Here is a 6,000-nt window from a genome sequence, read left to right on the forward strand (position 1 = left end):
CTGACGGGATGAGTAAGGAGCAAGATGGAGGTTTGCAGTCAGCCTGGATTTTGGGAAGTTTAACCATTCGGTGGTGTAGGTTCAGTTATAGTGAGATAACTAAAATTATAGTTTTTAAAATCTGACACCTTTAGATACTTGGATATCCCTGGTGATGAATGCCTGGTGCTACAATACCAATGATTTGTAAAACCCCCTCGGTTATAATTTTGTGATTAATATTTACAATTGTGAATCCTGGAGTCACCTCATTGAACCAGGACACCGAGTTCAGCAACAACCAAGTCCTGACATCATTGATTTACGGGGGTGATTCCATCCATCCATTGGGACCATACTCTGTGCAGAGTGTTGGTGCTGCTGAAGCAGAGTCCTTGGCTTTTGAACACAATGCTCGACGGGTCACCACTCCGACACAGTACACCAGCATGGTGGCACTCATTTTGCCGACCTCGGAACGATGACAGGCAGAGTCAACCCCACCTGGTATTAATTATACATCTGAGGAGGGTTTGAACTGAGGATCGTGGGATCCCAAGCCCACCACTCCAACCATTAAGTTAACTCCAGGTATGGGGTTGATTGTGGCCCCACATGATGTCAGGAGATGTTAATTTGAATTTTACATTTACACAATTTTTATATATCAAAGACCTTATCAGTTTACACAGAAAAAAGTCTGATTTTGGGATGCTCTCGTACCCTCACAGCTGCACTGTCTGTGGAGATTTGAAAATGTAAATTCACCAAATCCTCACCAGAAACACAGTGATAAAAAAGGAATCTCAAACCAAATGACCTCCAAGTTTCACCCTCAGGGGGCTTTCACAATGACATTTTAGTGAGGCCACAGACTTACTGATCACTGTTCACAAACCGAATCAATCTACATGAACGTCACATTGGTAAAAGGTGAGCAGTCACAAATAGAAAGGAGAAACGTGAAAAATGAAAGTTCACAAAATGTAAAACTGAATTAAATATTTTTGTTGTCGTTCTGTACTTTATTTTACTTTCTCTTCTCTCCATGAACCCCAGCTCACCCCCTCCCATGTTACCGTAGTTACCCCTCACCCGTTTTGACTTGAGAATCCATCGTCCGTGACGAGTCTGATTCGCAGACACAAACATTTCCCGTTCTGAGTTCAGCTGGACAATTCCCCAAGAAAAAAGTCTGAAGATGAAGATACAAATGATCCCAATCAGCGTCCACATTGTCAGAGCTTGTAAACTTGCTTCTGTCGCTGTGAACGAGTCTGTCGTGGAATCTGCACTGTGCGTCACAATGAACGTTTGTGCGTCACGATGAACGTCTGTGCGTCACAATGAATGTCTGTGCGTCACGATGAACGTCTGTGCGTCACGATAAACGTCTGTGCGTCACGATAAACGTCTGTGCGTTTACTTGTAATATTTGTTTTCATTTACTGTTCTTCACAAACTGACAAAACCCACACTCAAGTGAAACAAACCACAAGTTCGAATGTTTGAAAGTTTGTTTAAATTAAATTAAAATTTACAACAAGGATCAACTGGGTGTGAATTGTTTTGTGTTTTAAATTCAAAATTAAAAATCCCGTTTATTTTCTGGATTCAGGTTAAAAATGGCGATTTCATCACAGAGAATCGATTGGCTTCATGTCGTCAGGGCAGGGATGATGAAACACAATGAGGATTAAAAATAAACGAGATTTTCACGTGGTTTAGGGCGGTGCAGGGGAATGGGGGAACATAAGGCGGTGTAGCGGAAATGGGGGTACATAGGGTGGTGTAGGGGAATGGGGGAACATAGGGCAGTGTAATGCGGTGGAGGACATTGAGGGCGGTGTAACGTATGATGTGTGGTGAATGGAAGGTCGTGACGTGTGACCACGTGATGCCCGGCTCGAGCACAGAAGAGATAAAGCTGAGGTTCGGCTCGGCCGCGAGGTTTTGTCCCTGGGGCATTGCCGTTGTATGTCGCCGGCTCACTTGGTGCTCATTGAATGGTGAGAACACTGATTGATATATAATACTGATTTATTTTGCGGTGATTAGTTGCGCGTGTGTACCTTACTGCTTGTACTCCATGCTGCGTTTGTATTTCCTGGTGTGCCCGTAGAAGCGGCTTCAATCAAATGGAATAAAGCCTAAACTCTGAAGGTTCTTCTCTCGTCCTCATTTCAATTTATTCCATTTGGTTTTCTCGGCTCTCTCAACCAACGATGGACAAGATCTACAAACCAGAGAGGTTCGACGCAGACCCAAACGCGACTGACGCAGAAATGAAATGGTCGCATTAGTTCTGTTCCTTCTCACACTATCTGACCATCATCGAAGAGGGAGCTGACAAATTTGCCGCTCTCGTGAATCATGTCTCGCCCAGCGTGTACAGGCTCTTCTCGGAGTGCGACACTTACGAAGCAGCGATCGACGTGCTGCAGGCGCTCGACGTGAAGCGCAAGAACGAGGTATACATACGACATCTTCTCAACACACGCAGGCAAGCTGCCGGGGAGACAATCGATCAGTTCCTGCAAGCTCTGAATCAGCTGGGAAAAGACTGCAGCTTCCGGGCCGTAAGCGCCGAGGAACACCGAAAGGAAGCGACACGGGAGGCATTCATCCAAGGACTCAGATCAGCCCACATACGGCAACGCTTACTAGAGAAAGCGCAACCCACTCTTGACAAGGTAGTCGATCAGGCTCGAGCGATGGATACGGCACAGCAGCAATCTGAGTCATTTGGGACACCGATGCTGCTAATGAATGCTGCTACGATGGGAACTCAAGGAACCCCACTGGCACAGACACAGCCAGACAAAGGGGATGGAGAAACACCCGAGGAGCGGATACACAGGCCACGTCAAACTCCTCAGCTGCTACTCCGGTCGGTAAATGCTTCTTTTGTGGGTACAAAAGACACCCCCGCCAAAAATGCTCCGCCAGAGATGCCACATGCATGAATTGCGACAAGAAAGGGCATTATGCCAGGGTATGTAAACCTACTCTGAGGAGAAATAAACCCACTTCTGCGGCTCTCTACTCGCAAAGTAAATTAACTGCAGCCTCCCCGGGGAATCTATCCAAGGCTATCATCAACGTACGAATTAACGGGCATATGGCTGAGGCACTGATTGATACCGGTAGCTCTGAAAGTTTCGTCAACAGCTCGCTAGTAAAGGGCAGGAAATGGATAATCCACCCGACAGACAATACGGGATGCATGGCCGCCACCTCACCACAGTCCCGCGTACGAGGGTACTGCAAAGTCGAATTGGACGTAAAAGGGTACACGCATCGGGATGTAAGGGTACTGGTGCTTCGTGATTTGTGCGCAGACGTAATTCTGGGTCATAATGTCCTCAAGCAGCACACGAGCGTCGAAATACCCTTTGGAGGAAGCAAACCTCGTCTAATTTTAAATGCTTTGACCACCGCCGAGGTAACGTCCCCCCCAGCTGTTCGCTAACTTGTCGCCGGTCTGCAAACCGATAGCGATCAAATCGCGGCGATATACCACTGCTGACATGAATTTCATCACTTCAGAAACCAAGCGATTACTGGAAGAAGGAATTATAGAACCGAGCGATTCGCCATGGCGCGCACAGGTGTTGGTGACCAGCAGTCAGAACCATAAGAAACGAATGGTTGTCGATTATTCCCAAATGGTCAATCGCTTTACCCAACTCGATGCCTACCCCCTGCCGCGCATAGACGAGATGGTCGAACGCGTGGCCAATTATAAGGTATTCAGTACCATCGACTTGCGAAGCGCCTATCACCAAATTCCCATCCGAGAGGAAGACAAACCTTACACCGCATTCCAGGCAGGTAGGCGCCTCTACCAATTCAGGAGAATACCTTTCGGTGTCACGAATGGGGTAGCTTGCTTCCAACGGGTTATGGACGACATCATCTCAGATGAAAACCTCAAAGACACTTTTGTTTACGTGGACAATGTCACAGTGTGCGGTAGGGATCAGGGGGAACATGATATGAATCTGGACAGATTCTTGAGCATTGCTAGAAAATATAATCTGACTCTCAACTACGAGAAATGCGTATTCTCGGCAAGATCAATTGACCTTCTCGGCTACACAATAGCCAACGGCACGATTAAGCCTGATCCTGAGCGATTGCGCCCACTTCGTGAGCTACCCCCACCTCAGGACCTGCAGACGATGCGCCGGGTGATCGGCATGTTTGCTTACTATGCAAGATGGATTTCGCAATACTCCGAGAAAATACATCCCCGAGTGCATTGCAAAAACTTTCCACCAGATGCCGCTGTTGTGACAGCTTTCCACAACCTCAAAGACGATATCTGTAATTCCGTGGTTTTATCGATCGATAGCTCGGTGCCCTTTGTGGTGGAGACCGACGCTTCAGATCACGCGATAGCTGCTACGCTTAACCAGTCTGGGAGACCCGTCGCGTTCTTCTCGAGAACTCTCTCTGGAAGCGAGCAGAGACACTCAGCGATAGAGAAGGAAGCGTACGCCATCGTCGAAGCGCTGCGGAAATGGAGACATTATTTACTGGGAAACCACTTCACGCTCGTTTCGGACCAACGATCCGTGGCATTCATGTTTGATGGGAAAAATAACGGGAAAATTAAGAATGAAAAAATTGTGAGATGGCGGATAGACCTAGCTTGCTATAGTTACGACATTGTTTGCCGGCCCGGGAGGGAAAACCCTGCTGCAGACACCTTCTCGCGGGTCTACTGCTCGGCCGCTATCGGTCGGGCTTTGCAAGACCTCCATGTGTCTCTGTGCCACCCCAGGGTAACCAGAATGGCACATTTCGTACGCAGACAGAACCTGCCCTATTCTATTGAAGATATTAAACAAATGAATGCTTCATGCCATGTTTGTGCTGAACTAAAACCCAGATTCTATGGTTCGGCTTCTGGCAGACCGATCAAGGCCACTTCTCCCTTCGAGAGACTAAACATTGACTTCAAAGGGCCCCTGCCGACCGAGACAGACAACAGATACATATTCACTGTTGTTGATGAGTATTCAAGGTTCCCTTTCGCGTTTCCGTGCTCGGATATGACCTCGGGCACTGTCGTGAAATGTCTGTCTGACCTCTTCGCTATGTTTTTGAAACCTTCGTACATACATTCAGACAGAGGGCCGTGTTTCATGTCGGCCGGGCTAAAACAATTCCTATTAGAGCACGGCATCGCAACTAGTCGAACGACGGGTTACAACCCACAGGGTAATGGTCAGGTGGAACGATATAATGGAGTTATTTGGAAAGCCGTAACTCTGGCGTTGAAATCAAGAGGACTGGGGCCCGAGTGGTGGGAGGTTACCCTTCTCGACGCTCTTTGCTCTGCACGTCCACCAATGCGACTCCTCACGAACGAATGTTTACTCACCAACGACGTTATGTTGACGGCCAATCGGTGCCCAACTGGCTAACCCATCCCGGAACAGTGTTCATGAAACGCCCGGTACGACAAAGCAAGTATGAACCCATGGTGGAAGAGGTCGAACTCATCGACACTAATCCAGAATACGCTCATGTCAGGCTCCCGGATGGCAGGGAGACCACTGTGTCGGTTCGTCATTTGGCTCCCTCAGGCACTCCCCCCGCCGGTACACCACCATCTGGCACACCTCCCTCTGACATTCCCTCCCCAGGTGTTTCCCCCCCAGGGACTCCACCCGAGAAGGGTGACGGCGGAGCTACCGCGTTCCACCCGGGGGCGATCGGGGAGTCATCTCCGGCTCGAGTCGAGGCTCACCAAAAGGATCGGAAGCCTCCCTCAAGTGAAACCGCCATCTACTCCCGGAGAGGCCGGCGAATAATACCCCCTCGCCGACTCAATCTGTAAAGGGGATTATCGGCATCCTCGATGCTCATGCCCCTATATGCTCGTTACATAATATATCGATGCTCATTACCATGCTCCTTCAACTCCAAATAATCCTCACTGCTTGGCATGTATGCTTCTGTGGATTGGATAGTTCGCATTGCTTGAAATGTATACTCCTGTCGCGCTGA

Source organism: Eptatretus burgeri, chromosome 7, assembly GCF_056783735.1.
Source record: "Eptatretus burgeri isolate ZD-2024b chromosome 7, Ebu_testis_v1, whole genome shotgun sequence".
NCBI classification, from domain to species: domain Eukaryota; kingdom Metazoa; phylum Chordata; class Myxini; order Myxiniformes; family Myxinidae; genus Eptatretus; species Eptatretus burgeri.